At 39.8% G+C, this 17,741-nt stretch overlaps 1 long non-coding RNA gene across 1 annotated transcript; it reads left to right on the forward strand.

The window, feature by feature from the left end:
* The first annotated feature begins 575 nt into the window (after window positions 1–575).
* LOC122782314 lies at window positions 576–7,013 on the forward strand. Its single transcript, XR_006361908.1, has 4 exons — window positions 576–1,161; window positions 1,322–1,441; window positions 5,064–5,165; window positions 6,712–7,013. It is a non-coding gene; the product is annotated as an uncharacterized LOC122782314 (long non-coding RNA).
* The last annotated feature ends 10,728 nt before the right edge of the window (window positions 7,014–17,741 follow it).

Raw genomic sequence — 17,741 nt, forward strand, 5'->3', positions numbered from 1 at the left:
CCTTTGAGGTCAGAATGTGTAAAGATTAAGGTTAAGATCTAGTTAAGGGTTAGGATCAGGCATTTAGTTGTGCTGGTTAAGGTAAGGGGCTATGGATTATGGAATTATGTCGACTTTCCACATGTGTCCTTGTGTATTTGTTGCCTCTTTTAGGACCTTTTTCTGTCATAAACACTGACCTTGTCAGGACCAGTCGTCCTCATGGAGACCAAAACGAGACAGAACCTCATTTCTGAGGAACTGGTTGAGTTCTGTTTGACCTCAGAAGAATAACTGCACAAACCTGTGTGTGTGTGTGTGTCCTTTGTGAGGACCAAAACAACATATGAACAGGACGTTTAGGTCAAATGAGGACATTTCTTCTGGTCCTCACAACTTTAAAATGTTTTTTTGAGTTTTATTTACGGTTAGAATTAGGTTTAGTTTAAGTGTTGGGGTTACAGGCGTCGTTGTGATGTCCATGGTTCTCAAACTGTGGTACAAGGTACTTGTTCTACTGTATATACGGGGGTATGTGAGTCATATTATATGTCCATATACCAGTGTGTGAGGAAGAGGAGGAGGAGGATGACGACTTTGCTCGGCCTCTTGTTTACGCCGCTGTATTTTAACATTGGTGATAATGACGGCGTTACTTCCGGGGTCCTCACTGAGAGTGCCGTACAAGAACGTGTGTGTGAGCATAAACAGAAGGTAGAAGAAGAAGAAGACGAGTCAGATTTAAGAGAGGACTGTCGCTTGGACCTGCAGCAAAGTGTCTTCATAAATTCTAATACACAGTCGCTCCCTGTGGGAAACAGCGAGAGAGAGGGAGAAAGAAAGGGAATGAATGCATTTCCTTGTTATCTATCTGTCTCTCACTGTCTTTCCCCACTGAGGGAATAAATGTCTCCCCCTCTCCTGTGTTTTCCTCGGTGTGGGCTGACAGCGCAGCAGATGGTGGTTTAAGCAGTGAATTTATGAGCGCCACAGTCTTAATGTTGCAGAAAGAAAAGAGAAGGACTCGCATCAAACGCCACTGACAAATGCACTCGCTAATATTAATGCACTCCTCATTCATCCAACATGCTGCCTAATTGCTTTCCTGTACACAGTAATGTGGCACCTGCTGCTCAAGTCCGGCATCAGGAGAGGTGGAGAACTGGGGGAGCGCTGGTGGAGGTAAAGAAGCTAAAGATGTGAAAGTAAAAGGAGAGCGAGAGAGAGAGAGATGAGAAATAAAGTGTCTCTCTCTCTCTCTTGTTTTTACTGTGATGGATGCAAGGCTGTGGATCATGCACCAGACCTGTCAGTGTTCCTAATTAAAATTTTATACTTACAGGCTCGGAGGGAAAAAAAAGAGAAAAGGATGAAAGAAAGAAAGAAAAAAAAGAGGTGGAGAGCACTCGGTAAACAATCACTCATGAGAGGAAGAAGAGAGAAGCCGTCACATTGTCACGAGGTAGGACACGCCGTGACGCACACAAACACAAAGACGACGCTCAAACTCTCATGTCTGTAACTCAAGGACTTGTGTTCAACCCTGCTAACCTCCGCTAGCCACCTAGCTTCAGTCCCGTCCACTGTAAATACACAAAGTATCACACAGCACAAACTGACTTCTCTCACTCTTCTGGACAAAGGTCACTCAAAAGTGGTGAACATAACGTTTATTATCACTTTAGCAACTCTTGCTAAGTAGTTAGCCACGACGGAAGCTGCCGCGCTAACCTCCGCTAGCCACATCTAGCAACAAATGCACGTCGGGTACACGCGCCGTACGTCGGCCACTGAACACCGGAGAAGAAAAAAGGGATTTTAAGAGCAGAGCTACAAACAGAAACGACACATTCAAGCCTATAAATGTGTTACCGTCATGGCGCCGACGACTGTGGTGGTTCCACGAGTCAAAGTCTCTCGCTCTGGTTTCTGTCGTTCACTCAGTGCGGCCTCGACATCAAACACTCGGGCAAATATTTCGATCAAAACTCAATTAAAAGTAATCAATACTGGATGATTGCACGCGTAATATGAATTATTCAGGGTTGACATCCTGCACATGATCCCAGGCAGGTCGTAAAAACATCTGCTTCTTCTTCTTCTTCTTCTCCCGGTGTCGACTTCCCGTGTGTGTGTGTGTGTGTGTGTGTGTGTCTGCGACGTGGAACTTCCCTAAAGTCGGACAGCTGAATGTCGTGTCACCGCTGTGCATCATGTTCGGGTCCATCTGGGTCTGGTGTCCGCCCCCTGCAGCCCCTCCACTCTCTGCCCTCCAGCTGCTGTTAAACGCAAGCAAATTGTAAAATAATGAGTTTGTAAATTGCACGCAATTACGGATGCAAATTGAATAAATCCTCCAAACTATAGATTGTCCTTTCTCCCCCACATCAGCGTTTAATTGATGCATGTTTGATGGATACACCTTTGATGGCAGATATTTCTGTGAGTGGAGGAGACGAGAGGCTGAAAATGCTTTTTACCGTTTATTTATTTTTTATTTAAAAATAAAAAATAAATAAGAAAAGAAGAAGAAAAACAAGATGATCAGCGGTTTAATGGAACAGTGTGTGCTGCTTGTGGAATAAGAGGTGAAGTAAATTAAACCATCGACGGCAGCGTGATCTGAAACACGCGCACACACACACACACACACGCACACACACACACACACACACACACACTTGTCAGTCACTGAGGGTTGACCGGTGGATTAAAGAAAGATAAAAGAGAAGGAAATGTTCCCTTTTACAAATGGCTGCATTTATTTAACATTCCAAAATAATATTACAATAATAATAATAATAGTAGAAAATGTCAGTTAACAGAATAATAATAAGTATCAAATTATCATCATATACACAGACGTTTTTACATTATAATTTCAGTGACACAAACATGTCTATTTATTGTCTCATCCTCACGTCAGAATATACAGATGTTTATATCCACCTTTATTAGATGTATATGTGAAGAATGTACCTGTGTGTGTACACGCACCTGTACTGAAAACATTTAAACTTATACTCAACCATGTACTTTCATATAATATTAGTAGTAATAATGTGTGTGTATATGCAGATGATTATATCATTTATATGTATGTTTACATATAGATACATGTTCATATGTAAATGTGTTTGTGTACACAATTGTACTGGTAAAAGACAATAAAGTCTTATACTAACAAATGATAATAATAATAATATAACGTACAGAACTCAAGTTTAAAGGCCTAAATGTTTTTTTTTAAATCTTCTCTGTACAATTTCATTTTTAATATTCTTTGTTTCTATATGTTATAATACATATTATTGAATTGTGCAGTCTATATTAATAGCCACACTTATTGTTTCCTTTAATTAAAACTCTTCACAAATTATCGAGGGGTTATTTTTTTTTAGTGCAAACTTTTTATATTTGATTATTGACGATTCTGATCATGTGGAAACTGATTTAACTGATTTCTTCTTCTACAGAAGATCAGTAACACACAAAAAACAACAACAGCATGTGTGAGCTGTGATAATGAAGCAGCGCACACACACACACACACACACACTCTGTCTGTGTGTGTGTGTGTGTATGTAAGTCCTTTATGCGTGAAATGGAGAACAGTGAGCACCTGAAGGCACACGTCATCAACACGTCAAGAACAGCCACCAGCTCAGGACACGTGTCTCACACACACACACACACACACACACACACACACACACACACACACGCATCCCTTTTAAGGACTCTCTTTAAAATGACTTTCATTCATTTCAACGGTCTAAAGGAAGCGTAATCTCTAATCTCACCAAGACCACAATTCAAATCTTAGTCCTAAACTTAACCAGTTACATTAGGACCAGGTTTTTGTCATGGAAACGTCCTCCTCTAACCTTAATCATAACTACTCCTGTCCTAACCCTAACCCCTGAACTTAACCTGACCTCTGACCTCAGCCTAACTTAACTTAGTCATTTTTGTCTCCGTAAGGACGACAAGTCCCCCATAATGTGACTGTTTGAACAGATTTAGGTCCCCACGACATAAGGAATACCAGGTGTACACACACACACACACACACACACACACACACACACACACACACAGAGCAAATGTTAAAAGTTAAAGGAACAGTTTGATCTGTGAAAAGTGATGACAGATTTTGACTGAACAAACTTGCTACCGCGCGCCGACGTTTATCCACCGAGGTCGCCACAGCAACCACGGTTTTAAAGTGGGTGTGTGTGTGTGTGTGTGGAGGGGGGTGGTGAGGGGGTGGGAGGTAAGGGGAGAGAGAGAGAGAGAGAGAGAGAGAAGAGAAATTAATCACCGGCACATTTGCAAGTCGTAGAAAGACCAGAGCATCGCCGTCGTCGCCTTTCGTCGGAGATTATACTACCCACAATTCCTTTCCACAAGCTGACTAATTAGCCACAGAAAGGTCAAGTAAAGTCAGGGTGTGATTAGAAGACGGGAGGGAGTGTTAGAGGAGAGGAGAAAGGAGGGAGGAAATGAGGAAGAGGAAAAAGAAGAGGCTCTCATTCATCACTCATGTAGTTTAGATCCAAACCAGAATGTCTTGTTTTCTTTTATTTCGTTTTTTACCTTTTTCTTTTACTACTACTATATATGTATATATATACATATATGTATATATACACACATATATATACACATAAATATATATATATGTATGTATTTTACTGGTTGTCAGATAATTGTCATTAAAACAACTGCTGAAGAAGAAAGTGTCGCATTATCGCACCATTTCTGTCTCGTTTAACACATTTTTACAAATCACACCAAATTCCATAGAGAAAACCATGGATTTTGCATCACAGCACACAGGAGCCTCCATCACTCAGTTCAAATGTGTCCTTTTGTGATTTCTTTCTTTGGATTAAACCAAGTGACCCAAATTTACCACAAGAGGCAGTAGTGGACCAGCAGCTCCTGCGTCCTCACACGCTAAAAATGCAGGTTTTCTGGATGGACTTTGGTGTGGTGGTTATCAAACTTCAGGTTTCCTGTCAAAAAGGCTGTGGATTAGCAAGATATTGAGATATACTAATATATATATATATATATAGATACTTTGGTGTGGAAGTGGAACATCAAACGTCCAAAAAGAGAGACTGGGTCAAACATTTTCTGAAGACATCGTGGATTTAAACAGGTGTGGATTTTATTAGGTGAGCTAAAAATACACACACACACACACACACACACACACTGTACATACATCTGTGAAAACAGCAAAAAAAACAACACACAACAACAACATGCCGGGTGACAAAGCACTGACACGTTGACACTGCTCCTGCTGTGCACCGCCAACCTCTGGGGATTCAGTGCTGCACACTCAGCATCACAGGAACACACCAGGAACAATATGTTCTTTTATTTATTTATTTCTTCTTTTAAAAAACAACATATGTTCTAGCGTCACATGATAAAAAAACACACGCCTGCACACTTGCTCCTCTATCTGGACGATAGTGTGATCTCTGAGGGGAGTGGTGTTTTAAGACATTTACACACACACACACACACACACACACACACACACACACACACAGACTAATGGAGTTTAATTACTCCCAACACATCCATCAGTGGCTCCAGTAGGGGGAGTGGAGTATTTTATCACCACTTTTAAGGGTTATTAGTACAAATATGCTGTCATCCTGCATTACCACTCTAGGGGTGCTGTGCCCCCCCCACCACCACCACATTCATCACAATGTCTATCAGTATCCATCACATCTTAAGTTAACCTCCCTTCTTTCTCCCTCCACGTCTTCTCCTCTTGTACTTGCTATCAATAAAATGTGAGAATTAGCCCCGCCCTCTCCACCCCTTTAAACTCCACCCACTCGGCCTCTAATCACCTGAAATGACATGTGTCACTAGCTAATCTGTATTAAAAACCCAAATTTGCTCCAGGTATGTGCGATGTGTGGCTACTTCCTGTCAAACCAGGCTACTTCATGTTGCACTTCCTGTCGAAACAGGCTACTTCCTTACGTACTTCCTGTCAAAACAGGCTACTTCCTGTCGAGATAATTTCAGGGATTCTTTCAAAATAAAATACGCATTGTATGATTATTATAGTTATTCTGACAAAATTACTTATAATTATCACACACATTGTATGTTATATGTTATTTTAGTAGTTATACTTTCAAAATAAACACACCTTTTATGTTACGTATATGTCATTTTTAGTAGATCTTCTTTCAAAATAAAACACACATTGTATGTTATAGGTCATGTTAGTAGGTATTCTTACTTAATAAAAAAACACATGTATTTAATATAACAATAAAATGCACATTGTATGTTATCTTTCATTTTCATAGTTATTCTTACAAAATAAAATACCAGTTTGACCTGTACTTTATTTTCTCTTTTAGACTCTTTATTTATTTATTTATTGTAAGGATTCTTTGCAGTGTAGGCAGTTGTTGCTCGTACTGAAGTAACTTGTACGTAGAACAGCCAGTAGGGGGCGCCCTCTCCTCTCTGAACTGACCTGTGAGTGGATTCAAGTCTTCTGTGATGCTACACATTCAGTCGTAAGGCTGTAAACAGAGCGTAGATGAGGTGTATGCATGAGCTGAGAAGGTAATAAGAATATTATTGATCAGGAATATTGCCTACTGTGCCTTTAGGAGACATTTGTCTCCTGTTTGTGTTTTTGTTGTTTTCTTAATGAAACGTATTGTTTTGTTTTAGGTTTCTGGCCTTGGGAGGTGAAGTGGAGGAAATCAATCACACAGTGTGTGACACACGGAGTCCTTTACTGACTGCTGAGACTGACATAATGACAAATACTCAGTAATGTTCTCGTTCCAAGCACAAAGACTTGCTCCCGTTGATTAAATTCTCGGGGAAATTCTCCAAACTTTAACACACACACACACACACACACATGTGTGTGCAGTTAAGATCTCAGTCCACCTCGTCCTGTTTGTGGTGCAATGAAGGGAACGAGGAGCCGACGTGCCGTGTTCTTCCACACCTTCAAGTTCCTCTGAAGTGTGAATGAATTACTGACACATAGTCATTGTCTCATGCACGGCCGACTGCACTCCCTGTGCCCGAGAAGCTGCGAGACGGAGGCACACACATGCACACGACACGGGAGAGATTCTAGCCACTTAACAAAAGGTTTGTCTCATAGAATTAACACCAGATTAAGCGCGCGCTATCTTAAGAACGTGTTCGACAATTTATCTCGCCGTGAGACGGCCTTTTCTCCTGACAGGAAACTGAAGTTTTTTAACTGCACACCAAACCCCTCAGAGAAAATCAGCGATTTAAGCTCGCAGGGACGCAGGAGCTGCTGGTCCCCCGCTGCCTCGTGTGGTCAGTGTGAGTGCATTAAGTAAATCATTAACAAGGATCTCAAACACTGAAGTCACACAATAAGACGTTTGAACTCACTGATGGAGGCGGCCGTGGATCAACATCTCCTGTGTGCTGTGATGTAAAATCGCTGATTTTTTCAATGGACTTTGGTGTGGGAGAGTTCTGCGTCCTGAGTAAATATAACCGTTCATTTTCTACAGCGTTATCCTAAAGTTAAAGCTCCATTATGTAACTTCTAGTTTTGCTCCGCCCCCCACCACTGCTTCAGGTCATTTAAGCATGTGCATGTAAGCGTGTTTCAGAGAACCAGGGTTGAATCCTTAACCCAAAATTCTGGTTTCAACCCTCTCATGCTTCATAGAACCCTGGTTAATTCCTTAACCCAAAAATCTGGTTTCACCTCGCTCGTATTTTGTAGAACCGAGGTTAATTTCTTAACCTAAGATTCTGGTTTCAACCCACTCTATGTTTCAGGGAACCAGGGTTGGTTCCTTAACCAAACATTCTGGTTTCTCAGCATAGTTAAGAGAGAGTGTGTGTGTGTGTGTGTGTGTGTGTTCAGAACACCTCGAGCACTGCTGTCATCCTTATTTTTATTTTATTTTTTAGCGTTACAAGCCGACTTCTGCTGTTATTTATGGAAAAAAACGAGGAACGTATGGATTAAAGCGACGATGCCAAGACGAGCAGCGGCAAAAAAAAAAAAGAAACAGCAACAACAACAAAAAGGAATAAAAAAAAACTATGATTCACTAACCCACAGCGTGGAAAAGAGCCAAAGGACAAACAAATCAATGGCAGTTTGGATGATATCTGGCCCCCGAGCCTTAACAGGCCACGGAGCAGCGGCATGAATGTAAATGTGTTGTAAAGTGCAGCTGTTTTTTCTTTCTTTTCCTCCTTCTTCTTCTTCTTCCTCGATACATAAACATGTAAAACAGGACGAATGAGCTATTTTTTACCTGATTAACACGACCGTGGAGGCAGTGAAGTGAAGTGAAGCTTGGGTTTCTCCCTGTGTTTGAGCTCTAGGAAAAGAAGAAGAGGAGACGCTGATTATTTTAAGAGACAACGGTGACATCCATCAAATTAGAAAGCAGCCAAAACAATCAAATAATGCACCGGGTAAATGATGTCATACTGCAAAATCTACGGCTCGCTGTCCGGGCGCGGGGCCAATTCACGGCGAGAGAGAAAACGGCGAGAAGGGCTTCGAACGACAGCGAGTCATCGATACACGACAGCGACTGGGTTTTCTTTGAGGGAGGGGGTGAATTTGAATTCATTTCTTTATTTATTTACTTTAGAGAAGAGGAGAAGTGAAGCGTTGGCTGGCTGCCACTCATCTGGGCACCTTCTCTAAGCAGGGCAGAAAATCAAACACGCCAGGAAAAAAGAATTAAAGGAAAGAGAGAGACAGAAAGAAAGAAAGAAAGAAGGAGGAAAAATGATTTTTTTTTGATTTTTTCTTCTTCTTCTTATAAATAGCTCGGGCTTGCCAGAAGGCAGAGGAAATGAGAGCAAGTGAGCGCTGGAAAAGAAGGACTTGAGATTGACACGGGGCTTAAAATGGAGAGGGGGCGGAAAAAGAAGGGGACCCACTGCGCGAAAAACGTCTCCAACCAAAGCAGGGATTAGTGTTCCAACCTCCTCCACGGCCAAGATCCGCCAGCACAACTAATCACCTTCACAGCTCCTCTCTCCCTCCTTTCATCCCCCTCTTCTCCTTCTTCTCCTTCTCCTTCTCCTTCCCCTCCGCTCTCCCCTGCTCTTTAAAGTATCATCTCGCTCCTCTCATCATCATTATGGCTAAAATTAAAGCAGAGTGTGTTCTGCCAAGCACGATTAGCCGGCGCAGCCTCACAGCGTGCACTTATAGGTGCTTTCTTTGAGTATGTTTTTCTTTTCCTTCCTTCCTTTCTTTCTTTCTTGTCTTTTTCAAGAAAAATGTAAGTCACCAGTCTGCTGCACAGATGCAAGGTACATTAAAGGACGCGGGGAAAACACGGTGACCTTTTTGACCCCCAACAACACACACACACACACCTTCTCCTTAAATTTGAACTTCAACGATTAATCAATTAATCGAGCAATTATTCAGATTTTATATAGGAAATAAAAGCATTTTCTTTCATTTCATCCTCTTAAGCATGAATATCTATAATCATCATTATAATAATAGTGAAAATAAGAATATGATGGTAAACTTTATTGACGTAGTACAATGTCTCAAATAAGGTCAAATTCACCTAAGTAGTAAAACTGAGGCGCTCGACGTAAAAGTAAACGCGTGTAAATAAAAAACAGCAAAGGCGATAAAACTCGTAAAAACTAGAGTGGAGTGAGAATAATCTCTGTGTCAATAAACTCAGTAGTTTTAGTTTCTCAAAAGTAAACAAGTCACATGAGGGCGACGACATTTCTGAGGCTAGTGAAGCAGATTATGATTTTTACGTAGACCGTTTTTATCCGTTTTACGTACAAAACGTCGATTCGATCGATTAGTTAAGAATCAACAGATTATGGGATTAATAAAAAAGTGATTGTTGATTGTCGACCTTCACATATTTCACTTATTTAAAAAAACAGCAAAAATGAAGGACGTTGTGGTTTCTTTTGTCACTATTTTCCGCATTTTCGCGACAAACCAAGTAATCGATTAATTGAGAAAGTGAATAAAAACTTTATTAACTTTTTTTCACGATTTTCTGCATTGTATGGATAAAACAACAAAACGATAACTTGTTAATCGTCAGATTATGAGAATAATCATGAACTGCAGTCGGACAAGTTTATATCAAAAGTTTCACCTTTTTTATTTAAAAAAACAGAAAAACTGAAAACAGATGATGTTTTGACTTTCGTCGCCATTTTCTGCTTTTTACAGACAAAGCGAGAAATGATGGTAATAGTCATTATTTTGCTCACTAAGGTGAAAACAGAGGGTGTTTTAACTCCTTTTGTTAAACAACCAACATCAACTATTTTTACTTATCAATTTTTCTTTTCCTCTTTGACTTCTCCACAACACGATTGAATTGAGAAAAATCCAGACGGATTAACGCGTTTTGTAAATAATTTAATTTTCTTTTTCTTTGAACATCTTTAGATTCTCTTTAAGACTCGAGACATTCGGGAAATGTCACCACGACTGTGATCTTTTTTTTCTGATGAATTACAAAACACATTAATCAATTATGAAAATATTATGATGTAATTATAGTTTAATGTGTTGGCTTCTCTCTCTCTCTCTCTCTCTCTCTCGCACTCTTTTGTCTTAAATCAGTCGATCGATCAGATCAATGACAGCAGTGGATTACGGCAATTTCAAGCCAAATTCCACAAGTTAATCTTCGCGATTCATCTTCTCACCCTTTCATTTCCTCTCTCCCGTCCCCGTCCGTCCTGACAAGGCTCCTCACAAAGATGGCAGCAGAACGACGGGGCATAAACGTAAACAAGTCAAATTGATCACACAGAAGATGAAGCCTGAGGGGGAGGAGGGTGAGGAGGGGTGACGACGGGCAGCAGCAATTAAGCTCCTTTCTCTCCCTTCTTTCTCTCTTCTTTTTTTCTTCCTGAGCTCAATCTGTCTTTTCGTCTTGTGTAAGAAGACGGAGGTGGTGACGGTGGAGGTGTTTGGGTGAGGGAGGGGGAGGGGGGGTGAAAGAAAAAGAGCCACTTCATAAGCAGATGCCTGGCGTACGACTGCAGGCGGGGGAGCGTGCGAATTCATTCTCCTCCGCCGTAAACACACGGCGACGCCTCTGTATACGTTCAGGCGCAAAAAAACCAACAAAAAAAAACGTAATTAGTCAGAGAAGCAAACGTTTGCATATTCTGTGCACAAATAATGTGCGACAAAAACACAAAGAGAGAGCAAGTGTGTGTGTGTGTGTGGAGAGAATTCTCTCTCTCTCTCTTGAATATTCATTTTTTACAGAAATAACGGTTTGCTGATGAGGCCGAGGCGTGTGATAATCAATTAGCTAAATGTTCGACAGAAACCCTGGCAAACGTCGACAGAGAGAAATAAAGAGGGAGGGGTTTAAAAAGAAAGGCTGAAATAATAAAGAAATATGCAAATGTGAAGTGAAATGACGAGTTCTGAATATCTAAAACCACATTAGCCCGGATATAATCTCACAAAGAATGAAATAAGAGAGGAAGCAGGATGTGGATTTATAATCTATTTGAGTGCAGTGAGTGTTTAAAGTGGTTTTTATAGTAAGGAAGCGCTTGTTTTACGTACAGTTAAGCTAAAGCACCTACTGTTGCCGCGGCAATGTGCCTGTCAGGGTGATTTTAGGCTATTTTCTTTTGTTACTATGAAAAACTAAGGACTGCTGTTGACCTCTGACCTCTGTTTTTTCTTAGGACTCTGCATTGACTCCCATTCATTGGTACAGACTACACAAGACCTATAATCGGACCCTTGTTTCGCACTAATTTTAACCACAAGTCAAATCTTAGTCCTAAACTTAACCAGTTCTTCAGAATTGAGGTCTTCCCTCCTCATTAGGACCAGGTTTTGGTCTCCATGAGGCCTACTGGTCCTGACATCCTGAAGGTCAGTGTTTGTGACAAGAATACACACACATGTTAGTACAGTTCTCTAAAGGCTGGGTCATATTTTCTGAATACGTTCGTAGAACGTAAAATTGTAAAATCTTTTTCTGTGTCGCGGTTAAACCCACACACGCTTCCAGATCGAGTCCATGCTCGTTATATCGCTGTGTTTGCCGATGTCTGTCACTTTAAAGCTTTAAAGTGACTACATGTACAAATTATTGATTATTTTCTCTAATGAATTATTTGAACGTCAACAACACAGATCACATTTTCTACCAGAAGCTTCAGGCCACGCTTTTGGAAGTTCTTTTATCCAACCAAGAGTCTGTCATGACCTCTGACCTTTCTGTTAGAGAAGCTCAGGTCTGCCACGCCCCCTTACACACACACACACACACACCAGGATCAGTGCTGTAACCTGATTTAAAAAAAATAAAAAGTCACTTGTCAGGCAAAACTATCACACCCAACTGAAAGGGGGCGTTTGTGTGCTTACAGCAGCAGAGCACAGGTGGGCGGAAACAAGAAGCATTCTTTCCGAAAGACTTCCAAGCAACCTGGTTTCCTGCACAGTAGAATTTTGCTTCCGTTTGTCACTTCCTGTGTGCAGCGCGGGAATGTCACCGGGCAACATGTGATCGATTGTCGACCCCCCCGCGTCAAATTTTTGTTGAATTGTCGGCGTGCTTTTTTTGTTTTTCTTTTAAAGCAGTAGCGCGGAGGGTGGAAAATATTCAACATTGTACTGCTAAATGTTAGGCTCAAATACATGGCTGTAATGTCCAATATTCATCAACACCAAAGCAGTGACCAACAACTAAACAGTCACGCTGATCTTATCACATATAAAACCAAACTGCAGTGAGAGTAAAATAGATGATAGAGATGCGCGGATGAGCTGTAATGTCATTCACACCCACACACAAATGTTTTTTTCAACAATTAATACCCATACCCGCCAGCCACCCGAACATCATTCATTGTAGTAGCAGTCTGCTAAACATAATATGCTGTTGTGGAACAGCTGTGCAGATCCTCTAGGTCAACTCAACCTATGTTAACCTATGTATTATTTATTTATCATCATCATCATCATCTACCGCTTTATCCTCCACCAGAGGGTCGCGGGGGGTGCTGTGTCAATCTCAGCTACATCATGTGTTTGGACTGTGGGAGGAAGCCGGAGAACACGGGGAGAACATGCAAATTCCATGCAGAAAGGCCCTTGTTCCAACCGGGGTTCGAACGTGGGTCTTCTCGCTGCAAGGCAAGAGTGCTCACCACTACGCCACCGTCCTTGGAATATTTGATTATATTGAGGAGTTACATACTACTGCTTTAAGTTTATATTGAGGTGTTACGTACTAGTGCTTTAAGTTTATGTCGAGGAGTTACGTACTACTACTTTAAGATTATATTGACGAGTTAATGACTAGCAAGCTTTGGGTGCTTATGTGTCAAGGAGTTACGCACTTTCACTACTTTAAGTTTATATTGACGGAAATAATGCATCATCACTGCTTTTAAGATTGTATTGAGAGTTACCGCATCACTACTCTTTAAGTTTATATTACCCAGTTACTTCTATCACCGTTTCAAGATTATATTGAGGTGTGTTACGCATCAGTGTTTTAAGTTTATGTCGAGGAGTTACGACTACTACTTTAAGTTTATATTGACGAAGCTACGCATCGCTACTTTAAGTTTATATTGACGAAGTTACGCACTACCGCTTTAAGATTATATTGAGGAGTTAATGCGATTCTCACCGCTTTTAAGATTATATTGAGGAGTTACGTACTACTGCTTTAAGATTATATTGAGGAGTTACGTACTACTGCTTTAAGCTTATATTGAGGAGTTACACAATTCTATTTTAAGATTATATTAAGGAGTTACGTACTACTCCTTTAAGATTATGTTGAGGAGTTACATAATACTATTTTAAGATCATATTGAGGAGTTACGTACTACTGTTTTAAGTTTATATTGAGGTGTTACGTACTACCGCTTTAAGTTTATATTGAGACGTTACGTAATACTACTTTAAGATTATATTGAGGAGTTACGTACTAATGTTTTAAGTTTATATTGAGGTGTTACGTACTACCGCTTTAAGTTTATATTGAGACGTTACGTAATACTACTTTAAGATTATATTGAGGAGTTACGTACTAATGTTTTAAGATTATATTGAGGAGTTACGTACTACAGCTTTAAGCTTATATTGAGGTGTTATGTGCTACTGTTTTATGATTATATTGAGGAGTTACGTACTAGCAGTTACGTAACTGCTTGAAAATTTGACTGAATTGGGAAGACTGGATTATTGATTTTTAGATCAGATTATTCTCTGACAGTCAAAGTCATTTCCTGTGAAACTGCACTGGTCTAATTGTACAACATGTCCAAACTAATTGAATTGTTCCACAGCGCGATTATATCGCGCTTTACAGTCGCACACGAAACCAATTACTGTACATGTAATTAGGCCTCGTGTCCATTAGTAACCAGTAACAAATACCAGGATTAACCACGAGGAAATGGTCAGAGCAATAAATAAAATTAAAAATACATTTTCTTCTTCTGGATTTTCCTCTGTCACAGCAGGACTCGTCGCCCTCTACTGGACAGAGCAGGACTTTTCTGTTGGGAAACAAAGACGCAGTTCTCAGACGAGGATAAAGAGAATTAAGGTATGTTTTCTGAGGAGGGTTAAAGGGACAGTGCCTAACTTGCTCTGTGGTTGTGTGTGTGTGGATGTTGGCACAGCGGGGGTTGAGTGGGTGAAACATCTGTCATCCTGTCATCACTGCTGTTACATCAAACTATAAATGGGCCATTTTTTTTGTTGTCTTTTTTAACTCCACTATAGCAGTGGCTATGCTAATGCTATTACCTTACATAATTATATGAACTTAGACTTCCTTAGTTTCCTCCTCAATCCAACCAGGAGTTAAGTATATTTCAAATGAACACTAGGGGGCAACATTGTAGTAGTGGGGAAATACAAAAATGACACATGCACCATTTTCGATTAACTTATTTATTCTCATTTACTTAAATAATTTAGTATTATTATACCTATATATGAACTATTGTTTTTATTAATGTTTTTTTTCTTTCAAAGGGAAATAAACCAATAATAAAAACTTAAACCACTTTTATTTTATTTTTTCATTTTTTTGCAGCCATAACCCACATGGAGCTCTTGAGTGGGAAAGTGGGATTTTCACCAGGGGGCGACTCTGCTGGTAGTAAAAAGAAAGTACTAAGTCTCCTCTTTTCTTTTTCTTCTAATTCTGTAAATTCTGTGACTCATCAAACGCCCAGAGGAGCATCCACACATTTAAAACAGTGTTTTCAGCTGCAGGTCAGTCACTTTTTATTAAAAATTCAATATTATATCAAACATTGAGGTGTAAAGTTCACATTAAGTTCAGCGCTCTACATGTTTTTATTTTGTCCACGCATGAAAATTGAAAATCTCTTTGTGTACGACTGATTTTTACTGTGACACAAATAAGACAGAATAGGAATTTGGTGAGGTTGCCCAGAGTTTCCAAAACTGGACTCCAAATTTAAACGCGCTGTGACAAATGGGATTTATTCTTAAAATGCAGGCAAAATAAAATAAAATGAAATGAAAAAAGATACAGATAGACAGACAGACAGCAGCATTTTCAAACACCAGGACAGTGTGGATGGAATTTCTGCGTTTTTGACAAATAAAAAAAAATATCTTGACTCAGCATCACTGAGATTTTCTCTCCCGTGGCACCGTGTTTTTTTTGCCATGTTTTTGGGAAGCTGTGGCGTCGGGGACGCTTTTATTGTGAAAAAAACCCCACAACAAACTTCCACCACACACACACACTTTCCCACTGCCTTTGTGTGTGTGTGTGTGTGTGTGTGCGTGTGTGACAACTTGGCTGCTTTGCAGGAGCTGAGCTTTGAACTGTGGACTGACAGCATGAGTGGGGGGAGACGGAGTGAGTGGGGAGAGGAGGGAGAGAAGGGAGAGAGAGTTCCAGACGCAAATGTAAATTATTGTTCCTCACACTTTTAACCCACAGCAGCTCCAAAACACCACCTCCTCTTTCTCACTGTGGACACTGATGAGCTCCTGTGGAAGGAAACAGTGGTTGTTCCAGTAAAGAGTAGAAGTATCTGTAGAAGTGCTGCTGATGGTGGGTGGGGGGGCAGAATTCTGACATGATGTTGCCCTCTTCTGGCAGGCGTGTGCAACTGCAGCTCACCTCCAGCAACTCACAGCCCATGTTTTTGAGAGCTGAGATGATTATTATGATTATTAATCAATTACTAAATTAATTGTCAATTGAGTATCAAAATTAAAACAGGTTTTTTGATTTTTTTGTGAATATTTTCATATATTTTTGTCCCACATAACAACAAGATAAAGTTAGTTTGGAGACGGACAGATTGACATTTTACAACATATTATGAAACAAACAACCAGACAATGATCTACAGATGAATCAGAGTATTGTTTTAATTATTTTATGCAAATTTGAGACATAGGGATTGACTCCAAATGCTTGACATCTGTTCAAAAGTTCAAATTATGTCACAGTGTCACTAAAGAGTCATAGATTTGTATTTGTTTATAAACTGAGGTTTTTAATATATAAGTTAAAATCAAGTGAACTCAGTTTGACCCTGTTTGTTTGTAAAGAATATAAACTTTAAACCTTAAACCTTTACTAATACTAATTAGTCTAATTACGACATTTGCAGTACAGTAATATTGTACAAATGCACATGATATTTACGTATTAACGATGTCTTCAGTTGAGAATATTTAAAAACTCTGAAGAAATGAGTTTTGATTCCAAACTGTCGTCACAACTCAAAAACACCGGCTTTCAGTTGATGCACAAATGTTTCTGTGTGTGTATTTTCATGCTTTTGTCGTTTTGTGAGATTTAATTTTCTGTGTTATCTTTGTTTTCTTTGAGCACACTTTAAAAGTGCTATATATAAATAACTATTAATAATAGTAATAGTATTTTTTTAGGATCATGTGACTCACTCAAGGCCATTCACACACTTTAAAACTAAGAATTATTGCTCAGACCAAGATTATAATATCACACAACAAGTTTTGCTACAGATAATGATATTTTTGGATGGATAATTATGTAAATGGGACAAATCCTAGCATTAAAGTAAAGCTGAATGATTCATTGATCAGTAAACTAAATACTAAATTAATCGCCAGCTATCTTTATAATGGATTTGAGTGTTTTAAAGCAAGTTTTCTGGTCTTAAATGTGAAGATTTTCCGATTTCTTTGTGTTCAAAACACGTTTGAGATCAACCTTTTTCCCACATTTTCTGACAAACAAGTCGTTGATGAATCGTGAAAATAACCGTTAGATGAAAATAATCGACATACGTCAGCGGCTCGTCACGTTCACTTTCTGAGTAGGAAAACAAATGACGCTGACGGTGTTTTGGGTTGACGACTGAGACTGAGACGCGTCTCCTGCTGCTGCTGCTGCAGCTCGCTGTCGTCAGGCAAAGCTCCCGAGTCATTTCCCCTCGCTGCATCATCCTCCTCCTCCTCCTCCTCCTGTGAATCAATAGCTCTCTGTCGCAGCATATCATTAGACATAAGTATTATAATTACTTGTGTTATTAATTTTGCCTTAATACCGGGGATAATATGATATGTAATTCCACCCTGTTGAGGGAAAGGAAAATTAGATGATCACAAATGCATCTCTTATGAAAATCAATATTGAAATGGATATTCCAATAATGCCAAACCACTGCACACTGGCCCACACACACACACA

Source organism: Solea senegalensis, linkage group LG15 (genome assembly GCF_019176455.1).
Source record: "Solea senegalensis isolate Sse05_10M linkage group LG15, IFAPA_SoseM_1, whole genome shotgun sequence".
Taxonomy (NCBI): Eukaryota; Metazoa; Chordata; class Actinopteri; order Pleuronectiformes; family Soleidae; genus Solea; species Solea senegalensis.